The sequence below is a fragment of the Leptonychotes weddellii genome, chromosome 9, assembly GCF_054177405.1.
Source record: "Leptonychotes weddellii isolate Sample4059 chromosome 9, ASM5417740v2, whole genome shotgun sequence".
Taxonomy (NCBI): Eukaryota; Metazoa; Chordata; class Mammalia; order Carnivora; family Phocidae; genus Leptonychotes; species Leptonychotes weddellii.
In genome coordinates, this window is record NC_138377.1 from 72,596,707 (window position 1) to 72,613,883 (window position 17,177).

Genomic DNA, 17,177 nt, shown 5'->3' on the forward strand with positions numbered 1-17,177 from the left:
GAGCGCTGTGAATTGTGTAAGACTGATGAATCACAGACCTGTAGCTCTGAAACAAATAATACATTATAGTTAAAAAAAAAAAAAAAAGGAAGAAGAAGTAGAAGATAGTAGGAAGGGAAAAATGAAAGGGGGGAGATCAGAAGGGGAGATGAACCATGAGAGACTATGGACTATGGACTATGGACTCTGAGAAACAAACTGAGGGGAAGAGGGTGGTGGGATGGGTTAGCCTGGTGATAGGTATTAAAGAGGGCACGTTCTGCATGGAGCACTGGGTGTTATACGCAAACAATGAATCATTGAACACTACATCAAAAACTAATGATGTAATGTATGGTGATTAACATAATAAAATAAAAAATGTAAAAATAAATAAATAAATAAATAAAATGAACAGCTCTTAGTGATCATAATACAACCAAGGAGCCATAGACATAAGTGTCCAGATTTTGAAGGAAACTGTTAAAGGGCCTTGAAAGACTTGATTAGATTATAATAAGGCAAAAACATTATTCAAAAGTGAAATCTAAGTTTCTCTACCCCACTGGCTCCCCAGCCTCCAAACATTATTAGGTTTATAAACATTGTAGAATGACTGATGAATATGTGAAAATATAAACCTCTACTTACACTATTTAAACTGTTGAATTATTTTAATGCCTCAGAATGAGGCATTGATCCATGAAATTCTGTTTCATAATCTGAGTAAAACCAATGTCATAACCCCAAATCCAACAAGATACATCTGCTTTGTTCCTGAGGATGTATTCCCATGCCAAAATGCCCAGGATTCACTTTTCACCTCTGTCTTCCTGAAATTCCCTCTTTGGTGGGCACAGCTGCATGCCCAAACGGGACTCTAAAAGACTGTTCTTTCTCTCAAAAAGCCAGCCTGGGTTCTATTACTCCTCTCCCCTCATGCTTTGCATCTGCCTCCCGTCAGGTGTATCCTTCCAGGCAAGCGGCTTGGAAAACTGTGGAGAATAAATGCCTTTGGTTGTATTACCTGCCAAGACAATCTGAATTTTACATCTGGAGTCCCTTTTCCAGACCCACCTTTCCTACATACCACAAAGAACAATAATCGTTTTTGAGTCGTGCCGAGAGAGTAATAATGTGAGAAATTTTTTTAATTTCATAAGCAGAAAATTTTGTTAGTGGGTGAATGTGTTCACAATCTTCCCCTCCTTCCCAAGTGGTGGTGGTATTTTTTTTCCTCCAATGCTTTTTTTTTTTTTTTTACTACCCTTAATTCTACTTATCATAAGTTAATGGGCCCCAGTCCACCGACATAAGTTATTAAATAAAAATATTTTTTATAAACTTTCTAAGTAATTTTTAAAAGCATGTTGAGTCTTGGTTTCTTCTTTGAAAATTCCACTTCTCTCCTTTTCTCCTCCCCATCTCACTGATGCCGTTCCTATACTACATCAAAGGCTGTCTTCTTATTTACCTCCTTCCTCAAGAGAAGGGCACCCCCTCCTTACTGGATCTCATACTAAATTTCCTCTCAGATCTTCAAGAAAGAAATAGATCAAATTCACTCATGAATGTTTCCTAAAGCTGCTTAGAAGAAAATTGTTTAAGAAACTCAGAACAACAATCCTGAAGTTATACTTTTTAATCCTTCTCACGTATTTTCTGCACACTGATGGATTCTCTTGGATGATGTCTTATCGTGCTCTCTCCCCACATGCTGTATTATTTCAAAAGAACTCAGCTATTTCAAAAGGGAGAATGACATCAGGCAAAAGGACTGGATTTGAGCACAGCACAGCTCTATGTTTATCGTTTCTCCCCCAAACCCTGAGTTGTTCTCTCTGCTCCCCTTACCTCATCCATTATTGCTAGGTGGCGGGGTGCTTTGACCCCCAGCCCCAGGACAGAAGTTCCTAATGGAAATACCTCTGCCAAGAGATACTGATACACAGAGAAAAGTCAGGACAAGGCAGGGAAAACCCCCACCTGATGAGGCAAAGTACTTTCTTGGTTCCAGTCTTATTGTATACAAAGTAGGTCAAGAAAGTGATGTGAACTTGGAAAATGGAAAAGAAAATATGTTTACATGGGTTTATGACATGGCTACCAAGTGTCGCTTACTGCTGTGGAGGGCAGAAGCAGCATTTCCAAGCCTAAATGTTTAACTGCTCCCCCTAGTAGCTGTCAGATGACCAAGAACTAGGAAGGTGCACGGGGAAAAGATTTGTCTGTTTCCGGCAGAAGAAAGAGAAAGGAAAATTCTAGGTACTTGCCCCAGATTTGGAAACAGGCCTTTAATACAGGGGGACAAAGGCATTTCAGTTTGCAACAGGGATTCATTCTCTCTCACTCTCCCTCCGCACATCACCATCAACAGGGGGCTGGATACAATTTCCCTTCCCTTGGTCTGAGAACTCCCTTACAGGTAAGTCACAGCATTCGACAGTATAGTTACCTGGACAACTGAGGTATGGAAAACAGAGTTGAAGTTCAGATAAAGTTCCAACAGAGGTTCCCATTGTTCGCTCATTTAGTGTCCACCAGCGTGCACGCAGCAGTTCGGATTACATACAGATTTCCATTCTAAATAAGCCCCTAATTAAAAATAAAACCCTCCCTCCATCTCCTCATAACTCTCACAAACCCTTTTTTCCCTTTGGGCTCCACCTTCTCAAGCTTGGTCCTTGCTCACATGTGGATTACCCCGGAAAGTCTGAAGTGCTTGGGCATGGGGGAAGGGTGGGAGAATGCACTTTGATTCACTGTGATTCTTTTCTTTTTTTCTTTTTTTTCTTTTATTCTTATGTTAATCCCCATACATTATATCACTAGTTTTAGATGTAGGGTTCCATGATTCATTGTTTGTGCATAACACCCAGTGCTCCATGCAGAACGTGCCCTCCTCAATACCCATTACCAGGCTAACCCATCCTCCTACCCCCCTCCCCTCCAGAACCCTCAGTTTGTTTTTCAGAGTCCATCGTCTCTCATGGTTCGTCTACCCCTCCGATTTCCCCTGCTTCATTCTTCCCCTCCTGCTACCTTCTTCTTCTTCTTTTTTTTTTCTTAACATATATTGCATTATTTGTTTCAGAGGTAGAGATCTGAGATTCAACAGTCTTGCACAATTCACAGCGCTTATCAGAGCATATACCCTCCCCAGTGTCTCACTGTGATTCTTTTCTTAAAAGATCAGACTTTGAAACTAGATAAGGTGAAAATAATTGCAGGTGCCTCCTTATAAATACTAAATGTTGCCAGTTCAAAAGAACAGCTAAATAGTTGCACAAAGCTCAACCTGTTTAACAGGAAGGCTCAAAAGAGATCTTGACGCAGATTCTATCTATTACATTTGTAATTGCAAAATGACCAGCAGGACTCGAGAGTGTGAAAAGGTCATTGCCTGATCTTGCAGTGCTGCAGTGTTTGAGGGAGAAGGGCCGGGAGTGTGTGAAAACTATGGGGCAACTCGGAAAGGTGTAGGGAGAAGCAGTTTTTGTCTCATCCTTAGAGAGAAGACTGTCGTTGAAAGAGTCCTGAGACTGCAGAAATACAAAGTTGTGAAATACCACAATGACATAGCTTCAATAAGAGGGGTTTCCCCTTTCCTTCTCTGCAATCTGTTAACTTGCTATGCAACTTGTTAAAAAATCAAATATGAAAAACAACCTTAAAAAAAAGATTTCCAGAATTCTGAAATTCTCTACTTCACTCCTCTGTCCTCCCTACCCTACCTTAGCCTCAGAGTAGAACGAGACAAACATTCATGGTTTGAAGCTACCTGTAGGTAGCTTCCCTTGTGGACGTGTGACATGATACATTTAAGCACAGAGCAATTGGCCACTGAAAATATTTCCACAGCATTGCATACACCTGCTTCTCCTTTTGTACTTCTCTCCCCAAGTTCAACCATGTTGACCTTTTCAGGTGCTCCTCCTGGGAAAGTCCTACACATTCTGAGGATCTGGCAAGCTACCTTTTTACGCACTTAACTCGACAAACGTTGTGCTTAAGGGGACCTATGAGAGCAGTCCTCCAAGGGAGGGGACAGAGCAGGCTTCCCCTTAACTCAGGCCCTCAGACTCTCAGGGGCCAGTGCTGGGCTCCACATTTGATTCAGTTTCAAGAGTCAAACAACCATGTGTGCTAGCTGGAATGGCGCCAATTTCAGTGTCCTTGCCCATGCTGTCCTAAGCAGGCCTCTCTGGAGGTGACACTATCCTCTAACTTCCTGGACTATGGTCCTTGACTTGGGACAAGCCGTAACCAGAGACACAGGGATTTGTGCCTTACCACACTGCGGCTAAAATGCCAATCCATTAAAACCAGTCTCATCTTGGCCCCAAACACTCTGAACATGGATAGACTAGAGAAGATATATCCCTCGTCTCTGAAGGTTTAGAATCTATCCCTTCTCTAGCATCGGCCGATCAAAAATAGTTACTGTACCCTCAAGGGAATAAATTGTAAGCACAAAGTACCTTTTAGGAAAAACACATATTTCCCCACCTTAAGTCCTTGAAGTTGGCAATGCATTTATTGCATGGAGTCCCAGCTCATCCCAACCCCGCTCAAGGAGAATTGAATGAATATGAATGTTGCTTCCATCACTTAGAGCTACCTGCCCATCCAGACAGGTTTCATGGCAGACACGGTCAATGCCATAGTGAGGGTTAATGTGACAACCAGGACCTCTCAAGATATGCCTGCCTTCAAAAGATAGTTAAAAGACATAGGTTACAGAATTATGGATCTGTAAAACCAGAAACAAAGAGTAATGGCCCCAGAAGAGTCTTTATTTTTCAGTCATCCAATCAAAGAGCTGCGTTTTCAGAGGTCTTTGTGGAAAACTTACAGTTTTTCAGTGGTTAGGTTGGGATAAGTCTGTGTATGTGTGGGGAAAGGTGTTCCACATAAACGTTTAATGAAATGGATGTTGTTTAGATGGAGTTGATATGTATGTCTGCCTATTACTTTCATTCAAATAAAAGAGATAGAAGTACCAACTCTCAAATATAATCTTTGAGTCTTATTATCCATCTGCCTTTTTTTTGGCCAAGTTGCCAACAGCCCTTGGGTCAGACTGGGCCTCGGTCTTGCTAAGACTACTGCAGCTGTACGTAGCAGCCTTTGCTGACTCTGAGCTTTGGTATACACAGCATCCTACTTTATCCCTCATATCAGATCCAACCCTTTCCGTAAAACCCCATTCAAGTCCACTTGTAGGATGGCTTCCCTAACTCTGTAAGGTATAGATCAGATGACAGTTACAGGTGTTTCCTGCTATGGGATTTACAAAGGAGTTTCCCATGAAGCCCCAGCAAAGCAGTCTGGCCCACTCACAGCATATCTCACATGTGAACTGTATGCCTACACAACTCATTCTTGTCGAGAAAATAGGTTAGAAGTTAGGACATGAAATCATTCCTTTCTTTTCTTAGCAATTGCTGGTATAATTACGGTTACCATGGAGGGAAACATGGATGGTGAAAGACAACAGACTGAGGCTCCTTGCTTGCTGATCCTTGTTCTGGAATTAACTAGTTTTTTGACCTTGGACAAGTCACTTCTTCTCTGTGAGCCTTCATTTCTTTATTTGTGATAAAATGATGACTGGGACATATGATGCCTCAGTCCCTACCAGCTCTAAAGTTGTATGGAGACATTCATTCATTCATTCGTTCGTTCATTCCAGAAGCATTTACTGAGCCCCACTGGTGGGTCTGCCCCTGTGCTAGGGTTCTGGGAATACAGCTAGGAAAAGACCAATACAGCAGTCTCTCTGATATCGTGCTGCTTACAATCTAAAAGGCATCTAATAGTTGCTAGCACACACCTAACAGATAACGACTCAAGCATAGCAGCAGTTAAATTCTCACTCGTGCCAAGTAGAAAGCAAGAGGTTCTAAGCAGCAGGCAGCTCTCCCCCAAGTATTCATGCAAGGATTGAAGACTCTTCCACCTTGTGGCCCGGTCATAGTCAATGCTCAGCTCTTTAGGCTGCCGTGGTTATCTGCATGGAGCCACTGGATGAGGACAGGCAAGTTGGAGCAGGGAGCAGCGCTTCCTGCAGGAGGTACTTTGGGTTAGTTCGTGCAAGTGTCACTGGTCACACAGTCACATGGTCTCCCCTAACTGCAGGGAAGACAGGGAAAGGGGCCCAGGAATCCAGAAACCCAGTCATGTGCCCAGGAAGAATAAACAGTTTTCATCCACAGCTAATCAATCTCTGCCAGGAGGTAAGGAGAGTGGAGGAAATGTGAAGAAAAGGAGATCCTACAGCAGAATTCACCAAAAGGCAGAGAGAAACGAAGAGAAAACGAAAACCAGAACAACTCAAAGCAATGACAGGACTCAGTGATTTGTGGAGGCATCTCATGAGGCCCCATCACATGAATGGCAACAAGTCAGGTGAATCTTCTGGAGGACAGTGGATCACCTGAAAATAGACAGTGACACATGGCAGCTGAGGACGGCAGGCCTCAAGAGATGAATTGATAAGTGGTGTCTAAAAACCCTAGAAATTAGCCCACATGATTCCCAGTTGAGCTAAAATTTTCATAAATAAGTCTGCATTTCTGGTGCAAACCAGTCTTACAAATTGGTGACTATGAACTACATTCAGAGCCAGGCTGGATTTTCTTTTTCCAATGGCATGATTTAAACATTGGGAAATGTCACATGAGAAATCTGGGTTCCCATGTCACCCCTGAACAATCAAAAGATATGGCAATAGTGGTTTTTCATTTTGAGTAGCAATAATCAGACAACTTTGGGTAAGCCACTGACCCCCCTTAGACTGGGCAGGTTCTATCCAATACACCATAGTCCTGCAGCTTATTTCATTTTTGACCCAGTTATTTCATAACCTGAGTTATGTAGGCAATTGAATTTGTAACCCTTAATGTAAAGAGTTAATAAATTCATACCAGTCAGAAATATAACAAGAAGAACTAATTTGGGGAGTTGGTCACTTTCAGGGTCTGACAACAGCCCCCATAAAACATTGTATGCACACATACACATATATGTGTAGATCAGAAACATGAGAGCTTGCTTTGCTTTATGTTTACTTGCTTAAGCATCTATTTTCTTCAACGCATTGTGAGTTACTTTGAAAGCAAGGTTTAGAGTACCTGGCCCATAGAATGTGCCCTACTAAGGCTTTTGAAAGAAATTACAGTAAACTTATAATAAAAGGAATCACTTGAAGTGATTATAATAAAGGAAATACTGAGTGAGGTGTTGAGGTAGCCTCTCTGACTCGGGACAGATTCTACCATGATCCCAGAGCCCCAGTGGCGACTGATATCCCTGAATGTGTCCATGTGTGCCTTACAGAGAAGGAAGGGAAGGAAAGAAAGTATCAGGGTTGGAGACAAGAAGTAAGAGTGAAATGGGGAAGAAAGGGACACTAAAAAGATTCAAGTGACCATTGGTTCAAATGACCTTCTTTGGGTGATGTCCTGACAGAAACAGTCACTGTGGAAGCTGCAGTGAACAAGCCATCACAGTGATGCTCCTCCCGTCAAGATCCAGAGACCTAGGGGTGCCTGGGTGGCTCAGTTGGTTAAACAACTGCCTTTGGCTCAGGTCATGATCCCGGAGTCCCAGGATCGAGTCCCGCATCGGGCTCCCTGCTCAGCAGGGAGTCTGCTTCTCCCTCTGACCCTCCCCCCTCTCATGCTCTCTCTCTCTCATTCTTTCTCTCAAGTAAATAAATAAAATCTTTAAAAAAAAAAAAAATCCAGAGACCTAGAGAGTGATGTAGCACCTAGAGGTTCCCAACGAGAACCAGCCCACCCACCGCCACCTGTTGGAAGAAGTCCCTCCCGTGGTTTAGCTTCATTAACCAGTATTTATCAACATTGTAGGAGTTCAGTAAAGGTTGGACTGGGTTGAATGGAACCAAAAGGAACTGAATTGACGTCACTGCTTGGTGACTTGGGTAGCAGGACAGGGAAACATCCTGGCTCTCCACAAGCTCTATGCAGAGGGCTGCCCTCGCTGAAGGCACCAGAACTATCAAAATCAATCGAGCACATAAACAAGTCTCATGGGGATGATTAATTCTTGCTGTGAGGATGCCAGGGGATAAATGAGGTGCCAACAATTCTTTACTCAACTCTCAGAGTTAACCATAAAGGGAGACAGGGGCTTCTGGCACAAGTTGCCCAGCCAGGCAGAGTGGGAAATGTTCGCAAGTTGGCTGGTAGGGGCAGACATGTCTGGGCACAAGGGTGTTAGCTTAGCCTACCAATATTTTTCTTGGACAGTAATGAAAGTCTTGCTGGAAATATCTTGCTATTCCCTCTTATGCTCACTCTTCTCTCTATTCTCCTAATTTAGGGGGAGAGAGGCAGAGTTGTTTTCTGAACTTCCCTGGGAAAGCTAAAGTAGGGTTTTGGTCATTTTCAGGGTCTGACAGTTGCCTCATTGATCTGCTCAGTAAGTATATATTTATTGACAACCTACTGTGTGCTAAGTGCTAGACGTAATGCAAGGGATAATAGAGACTTGGTGGTTTACTCTCCATTTGGAGAGAAAGGCCGTAAACAAGTAGACATATGCATCATAACTAACTGTGCTAAGTGGTTCAAAGAATAGGAACACAGTGCTCCAATAGAAAATTGCAAACAGCATGGTGGCAGCTTGATCAGAGAAGGCCTCTCAGAAGAAACTGAGTCCTAAAGGAAAAGAAGGATCCAGCCATGGGATGAAGAGCTAGGAAAGATTGTTCCAGGTGAAGGAAACAGCATGAAAATTGTTCAGGTCTCTGAGAGCCCAACAGGAGAAGTTACCAAGAGCCTGTGTACACATGAGAGGCCCCCGGACTGACCTGAAGGAAATAGAAAGGAAATTAATTTGAGACCTTTTTGTGGTTATCAGGTTTTGGGGTCCACATGGGGTTCTGAGACTTACTGAGGAACCCCTTCAGCGAACGGCATAGAGCAAGCCAAAAGCATGACTAGCTCGAGTCCTGCTCACGTAGGAAGGCCACGGGGCTTGCCAAGCTGGACTCACGAAGCATCCATCCTACGTGAACCAGAGGATGACAGAACCAGCCCCGCCAGAGGCAGCTGGGAGTAGGATTTTCTCTCTGTTCTTCACCATGCACATGCCAGCCAAGGTCACGAGTTCAAAATGGCATCAGGAAAGTGCTTGCAGGTGCTCTAGAACAAATGTTCGGAGCTGGGGTAGGCAGCAGGCTTGGGCCACGAGCAGAGGCACACCCATTCACAGCAGGCCTAGGTGCAGGATGGGGGATAAGAAGTTGGTTTAAGGGCGCTTGGGTGGCTCAGACGGTTAAGCGTCTGCCTTCGGCTCAGGTCATGATCCCAGGGTCCTGGGATTGAGTCCCGCATCGGGCTCCCTGCTCCTTGGGAGCCTGCTTCTCCCTCTGCTTCTCTCTCTCTCTGTCTCTCATGAATAAATAAATAAAATCTTTAAAAAAAAAAAAAAGAAGTTGGTTTAATAGCCAGGGAGTTCATTATTGGTTACCAAGTTCACATAAGAAAAATATAGGATTCCTAATAAAAACATCCAGACAGGGGGGTATTCTTTCCACAATGGACAAGACTCATCCTTTTGGTCTGGCAGCCTTGAGAGACATTGTTCACACCATTTCCTTTACAGTCCAAGGTTGCTAAAGGGAGAGATTAATTTTTATTGCTATGATTATCTGCTAAGTAGATGCCCTCAGGCCCTGGATGTATGTTCCATTTTGTTCTGTTAGAAGTAAATAAATTTCCTGAAGGATAATAGATTCTGGCCAAAGTACCACCTATGTAGGCCAATAGCATCAGATGTATTTGAGAAAGTGTCCAGGAAGGCCTTTCTGAACTGGGGAGGGGGGTCAGGGGGTGCGGGGGGTGGGGCTGACAAACCTTTAATCATGTGTTTGTTTTGTTTGGCATTTACTGAAAAAGCACTGACTCTCTGGCAAAATTTGGTCATGAATTCTGTGTTATTCATTTATCTAGCCTGAGTCCGGTCACTGAACTTCAACTCAGAGTGTTCAGTTCTTCCCGGAGCAACAGGTTTTGTTCCGGCTGCCAGAGACGAGACTCCTACCATGAGCCAGGTTACACACTTATGTCCACTCCATGTTGTTGCCAAGATGAGTTAAATCCAACCAGAATTAAATAGAAGCTCTCAGGGGCTAGGTCAGAACTGACTTGGTCCAGGTTATAATTCCAACTGTTCTGAGCCTCCATATTTGTTTAATAATTTATTTATTTTCAGGCATTATTTCTGCATAGGGAGACCTTTTGACAATATTTCTATATCTCAGTCAGGGATTTCCCCCACTTCTACCATCTGTGTGTGTGTGTGTGTGTGTATTTAAGCTAAAGGAAACCTTACCACCCAGGCCCAGCAGTGATGAGGTTGTGAAGCATGCATCTTTCATCCATAAAAAGCCTCCAAACAGACTTCAGGCAGAAATTTACCAAATATTTAGCTAGGTCCCCCTGAGGTGGTGAAAACATGATTTTTCACGAACTTTAAGAGCAGTGCAAGACTTTCCACAAAGTGATAACATAGCCCTGAACACGCCAGCATATGCAACTTTTCAAGTCCCAACATCTGTTCTCTGCAATTCTAGACAGGAGTAGAACATAGCAGCAAGAGGACTCTGCAATAAACAAAAAGGGCCTTGAACTCCTGAGGCCTTTCCTCTGTGGCAGGCAGCAACGGAGAAGTCAGACGCAGAAGGCGAAGCTTGAATCCACCCTTTGTGTCCATGGCTACATTAACTGGACTCACTAAAAAAACTGGCTCCATAAAAACATTTAGATTAAAGGCCTAGTCTGTCACATTTTGAGATATTGCAAGTTGTCCTCACTTACCTAACCACGCTTAACTCTGGAGAATGGGGAGGGGGACCTGGGGACGATGGTGACAGGCAAAGGTAATGGCTGAAACATTTGATTGACCTTTATGTTTGAGAGTTTTCGTGGTAATGGATGCCAAGAAAAGAGCAAGTCTGTTATCCATCCCCTTTCCCTCAGGAAACTCTTTGGGTGAGTCCTGTGCAGTTACTCATTTGATCAAACAAACATTTGTTCTCTGCCAGGCACTGAGCGTGAATAGGACAGGATATGCCACGTCAGCGACTGGGAACTCCGCTGTGGTGGTTTTCAAGCAGCCCCTTGAGTCAAGACTCCCCACAGTTCTTTACTTCTCACATTTGTCCCTGACGGCCACCCTGCCCCAACACGAAAGTTGGGACATCAGCCTTCAGGGAGGAAACACACCATTTGCCCAACTGTGCAAGTGCAGTGAAAGACACGCACGAAGAGTGGATGGCATTTCATCACCATGCATGAGTGCCCCACAGCCTTCAGCTTGCCCCTTTCCATTGCCTTGGAAGAGGGGTGCTGTCTTGCCCCCCACTTCTTCCCACAGCCCCATCACCATTCCCATTCACCACCCATGTAGGCTCTTGCCACTCACCTTTCCATATTCATTCCCTAAGCCTTCTTCCAATAAGCTTCGTGTCCACTGGCATTTCCCCTTTTCTGCAAAAAATGAAGGGCACGGTGATTGTGACATGTTCTGAAGAGATTTGCTTTACCAAGAAAGTGGTGAAACCGGGCGCCTACGAGAAAATCAGAGTCACTCAGGGCTCTTAGCCTTTGCCTCGAGGGCTGTTGAACTCAAGCCCTGCAGCATTCTGCTCAATGACGAGCCCAGTTGGCCCAGTTGCAGGCCTGACAGGGTCACTCCCTAAGCAGGAGGTTATGTGGAAAAACATTAGCCAAACAGGGTCAAACTGAATCCCATGGTCTTCGTTGATATAATTTGAGAAAATGACCAACTACTGACAGGATGAAAAGTCAAGTCTAACGTATCTCATTGGATTGTAGCAGGAAAGTAAACAATTCTTAGAAAAATGATTCTAACTCCTCTGCCTCAGCAAATGTAGGAGAGAGAAAAAAGAAATAAACATGGGCAGCTCTCACCATTTTCAATATAATGCAGAGACTAATGAACCAATTTCTACCCGATGGTACACGGCTGGATTGAAAGTTTGGCAAATGAATGAGAAACAAACCAGAGTCACTATCATCCACCTGGGAGTGACTGCAGGGGAGAGAAGCTAGTAGAAACTTCTCTTTCTACCTAGCACCAGAATCGATCATGTTTTAAACACCGTTGTTAGTGATAAAGCAAAAGCTAAGACAACAGAGGTGAAACTGGGCCCGACCAGAGAGTGAGGTGTGAGCCTTCATTCATGCTGTGACTCTGCCAGGATACCGCTTCCTCTTTTCTAAAAGGCAGTAAAACTCCCCCTCCTCCATGAAGTCCTCAAGGACTTCACCCATCCACACCTCGTCTTCCGAATTCCTAGAGCACCTACTTTCTTTTATGCCTCATAACATGGAGCATTTTCAGATTTTCTTTGACACTGTTCTCGGGTTGGTGTCAGGCCTATTTTCCTCTATCTCATGACTTCAAACAAGAAATCTACATTATTTTATCTTTATCTTTTTTGGCTCTCCCACACAGCCTGGTTTGGAGCTGAACATATCAAAAGCATCTAGTGCTTTCTGGGGAGGTAATTTTGATAAGAGTTTTCCTAAGAGCCACTGCCCATGGAAGAACAAGGACAGTTGATGGCTAATTTCCATTAATTTGGGGGTGGGGGGACTCGGGTAAGCACATCTGCTTGGACTGCATTTTCTTTCTTTTTTTTTTTTTTTAAGATTTTATTTATTTACTTGACAGAGAGAGACACAGAGCGAGAGGGAACACAAGCAGGGCAAGCAGGAGAGGGAGAAGCAGGCTCCCCCCTGAGCAGGGAGCCTGATGTGGGGCCTGATCCCAGGACTCTGGGATCATGACCTAAGCTGAAGGCAGATGCTTAACGACTGAGCCACCCAGGCGCCCCTGAGTTTTCTTTTAAGCTGAAGCCTCAGATAACCTATCAAACCTGGCATTTCTTGGTGTTCTTCTTATGTCTCTTCTGTCACTCACCCATTACCAAGGCCCAAGGTCCAAGCAGGTGACATGTGCAACAAACGAAGAACACCCAATAGTGAAGAGCCCATTCTCGTCAAGCTCATAAATGCACACATCCAGACATGAATGGTTTGTCCATTTTTCACCAAATCTGGAGCCCATTCTGCTACTCTTGGGTATGAACACTGGCTCATAGGGGGCAAACGTGATCAGCCTCATCCAAGCAAAACCTCATCTTTCCAACACATGGTAGGGCTGAGTGGCCTGTGGACAAGGTTGTTTTCTCATGCACATTTGCCTCAGCAGAAAAGGTGTGATCCTTTGGTAAGAAAGGGAGAAAGGTTATTTATGCTGGGATTTTAAGGCCGGGGTTCTAATCAGTGAGGCTTAACGTAAAGAGAGTGAGTAACTGTCCTGTTTGCCTGAGACTGTGGGGTTTCCTGAGACCAGGGAACTTCCATGCTAAAAGCAGGAAATTCCTCGCAAGCTGGGACTAGCACTGCCTAGATTCTGAAAGTCAGCTTTCTCTGCTTGTAGACCTACATCTCCCAATTCCCCTGACCTGCTTGTTACATGTAAAGCCAAAGAACAGGGGTGCCAGGGAACCCCCCCACCTATTTCCTTGGGATTGCTGTCAGAATGCGCTCCCAGGCCAGTTGCTCTCTAGAGACACTATCATCAATCTATCATTCCTTTCGTCTTCAGAGATTTCACCCTTCAATGTGAATGTCGGTCCTGACCTTCACCCTCAACTTGTCTTCCACTCCAACTGTCCATCTGTCTTCATCCTCTACCCCATTGGCTTCTTAAGTTCAACAAAAACTACACCAAATTCAATGTAACCTCATCAACCTATTTTTTTCCTTCTTTAGCATCTCATATTTACAATAATGGCTCTGCCATCCTTGCAGACTTTCACCTAGACTTCAGATTCCTCTTTTCACAGCCTGCTTCCCCCAGGATGCCTCCAAAGACTAGTCGTGTTCCAAAGCCTGTGAGTAGGCAGTTCTCCAGCTGACCGCCATCTTTCTAGTCCTTCAATTGCTGTGGTCCCAGCCAGTAGAACTGTCTCCCCTTGCCCTATGTTTCTCTCCCCTCCCACCCTAAACCCACCCATGGCTCTGATCAGGTCACTCCTCCCCTAAACACTTAGAACAGGCTCTCCTTCATCATAACATGCCCAAGACCCACACACCCTTCAGACCCCAAATGGTACGTTCTCCGTGAAGCATCATCTGCCCCTATAGAAAGTAATGTCTCTTGTGCCTGAAGTCCTCGAGCCCTTGACTCTTCCATACTCCATATGATTATCTCTAGACATTTTTATCTTCCCTTTTAAACCAAAGTCCCTGCAAGCAAAAATTGTACGTCATTCACCGTTTTATCCCCACTCACGATAATACAAAAATAGATAAACAAAATCCAAGTAAGGTTGAACCTGAGGCTGACTCCCTTGCATGGATGCTGTTGTTTGATTCCCAAATGCCGCTTCTACCTCCCTGTGTCTTCTGACCACTCTACTCTACTTCTCCCCGCGCTAGTCCCCCAGAGGCAAAGCCCTGAGAGCTGGGGGGGGGGGGGGGGGCTGTGCAGCCACTCCCCTGTCCTTACTGCAAGCCTTATCACTGTAGGATTCCTAACTGCCTTGGCAGGCCAGCAGGGCTCAGCTGAAGGGACTCTACCCCCTGCAGAATTGTGAAACAGAGATTCCTTTGAGGTGCAACCTGAATTCTTTCCCTGCCCTCTGTCTTCACCTTCATAATTAGCACACTTTTCCAGCAGAGGCCTGACGCTGCACTTCATTTTGCCCTCTCTTCCACATCCCCTGGGCAGCTGTGGCCCTGCGTTTGCCTGTTTCCTGACCCAAGAAACAAAGACATGTGTTAAACTGTCTCAACATGTAATTATTTTCGATAGGGGAAATAAACGGTTGGCCTAAGGCATTGCTGTCTGGAGGAGGCATTTTTCCATATTCTTGTCAACTCACCCATCATGGAGTACACATTCAGAGGTTCAGAGGAGGGGAGAATCTGAACTTGTCCTTGGCTCTTTTTTTTCCCCTCCTCATCCCCTCTCCCCCCCAACCCCACCTGTTGCAGCATTTCCTGGTTTGCCTCTGAAGCCTCCAAACCCACACGTTATAGGGCTGGTACGCATCGTCAGGAGACATGCCTCTGCTAAGAAGCTCCCAGAACCCTTTAGACAAAGGAACAGAGCTGCAGCCCTCGCCATAACCGCAGGGCAAGCGGACCCCTCTCTGCAGCCATGCCCAAGTCTCCTTGCAGGAACCCTACCTTTCACTCAATCCATGCTCATCAAGCACTCACCATGTAGCTGCTCTGTGGCTACTGGTCGTACTGGAGAGTGATACTCCAAACAGCCAGGAATGAGGGAGACAGGGGCATGGTGTGGGCTCCAGCCAGAGTGCTGGAGCTGGGTTTTGTGAGGCGCTGGTGTCGCTAGATTACTCCATTTGTTGCTAAATTGTGGGAACGTCCAGGGCTTTCCGGAGGAGTGACCAGAGCACCTGGGGCCGGGTGGGGGTGAGGAGGGCACTCAGAGGCTTCATGGACCAGTTATTTGCCTACGGGTATGGAATTCGCCCAGCAGTTTAATAACTGGTAGGGCCATACCAGTGTAAGCCCACTGAATATGAAGAGTCTTTGATAGAGTAATGTACAAAATCGAAGGGGGCCTTTTACCTCATGGATCTCACAGTAGAATGCAGGAGATGGATAGTACTGTGGTCTGAGTGTTTGTGTCATCCCCAATTCATATACTTGGGCCCTAACCCCCAAAGTTTCTGGTGTTAGGAGGTGGGGTCTTTGGGAGGTGATGAGGGCATGAGAGTGGGACCCTCATGGATGGGATTAGTGCTCCTATAGAAGAGACTCCCTAGAACCTTCTATCATGTGAGGACACAGCAGGAAGTGTCTGACCAGGAAGAGGGTCCTAACTAGAACCTGACCATGCCAGCATGCTGATCTTGGACTTCTAGTCCAGAACTGTGAGCACTAAATGTTGTTTATAAGCAACCCAGGCTGTGATATTTTGTTACAAAAGCCCAAATGGACTAAGACAGACAGTAACCAAATATTCATATGAAAAAAATATAAGATCCTAGTTGGGTTAAAAATTACCAAACATAAAACTGTGTCTGTAAATAACATTATAAAGATAGGTATTCAATGAAGTGAGAGCATGCAATAGTAGAAGTTGACCACTTCAGATTCATCAGGGAAGGCTTCTCTGAGGAAGCAAGTCAATGAGGGAATACGAGAGTGTTCTGAACAGAGCGACAGCCTATGCAAAAGTCCTGTGGTGAGGAGAAGGCAGATGTGGCTAGAGGAGAGAGAAGAAAAGAGAGTGATTGAAGGGGAAGAAGGAAGGTATATAGGGACCAATGTGGAGCCTTGAGTTCCATCTATCCCAAGAATAATGGCTTGTCAGTAAGTGATTTAAAGCAGTGGCATTATCAGATTAACATTTTCATGCTGACTGCTGCCTGGAAACTGGCTGCACCTGGAGCAGGAGGTTGGTGGTAGACCTTTCACTGGTTCACACCAAGGACCCCGAAGGTCCTATGATGTGGGGCGCTCATCTCTCATCCCAGGAAGAAAGGACTCCCTTCCATAAGGCAAGGCTCTGACAGGTTTCTCATGTCAATGAAAATAAAATGCAGCAGAGAGAAGAGCACATAGTGATTTAAAAAAGACATGCTCTCAACTTCCTCCTTAATTGTTAGAAACTACAATATATTGAGTGCACACCCTGACAGCCGAGAGCCCGGCTGCACATTGCTATTCGCGCCTCCTCACTGTTCAGAATGACTCAGCTGGGGAGGCGTTATCATCTGCGTTGTACACCTGAGACCATCAACACTCGGAGACTTCTAACTGGCCAAGGAGTTGACAGCCCCGGAGTAAAGCCCAGGCCTTCCTGACTCCTGCACTTTGGCTTGTACCCAGTAATGGTTATTAAGTGTGAACACGTGGTTGGCTCCGTGACAGGTGCCAGGCCCCTGGAGCTTCCTACGATGCCATCTTGCCCAGAAGGAAAACAGTCTCATGGAGGACAGGGTCACACGTTTACACAGCTGAGTCCAGTACAGTGTGACATGGCTTTGACAGCACACATTAAAGCCTTATGTGGTATTTTTCTTCACGAAGGAGCAGTGATTTTCTTTTTTTTTTAAGATTTTATTTATTTATTTGAGAGAGAGAGAGCACATG

At 44.9% G+C, this 17,177-nt stretch overlaps 1 long non-coding RNA gene across 7 annotated transcripts in view; it reads right to left on the bottom strand.

Annotated features, from left to right (window-relative positions):
* The window catches only part of LOC145723486 (uncharacterized), a 330,232-nt gene that overhangs the window by 283,485 nt on the left and 29,570 nt on the right, over positions 1–17,177 (bottom strand). For 6 of the 7 annotated variants that reach the window (XR_014148578.1, XR_014148581.1, XR_014148579.1 and 3 more), the window contains exons 2-3: positions 11,437–11,501; positions 8,902–9,227 (exon numbers count right to left, since the gene is read on the bottom strand). This is a non-coding gene — a long non-coding RNA (uncharacterized LOC145723486). Of the gene's footprint in view, positions 1–8,851; positions 9,228–11,436; positions 11,502–17,177 lie in introns of all 7 variants that reach the window. The other variant, XR_014148577.1, reaches the window with a different exon arrangement.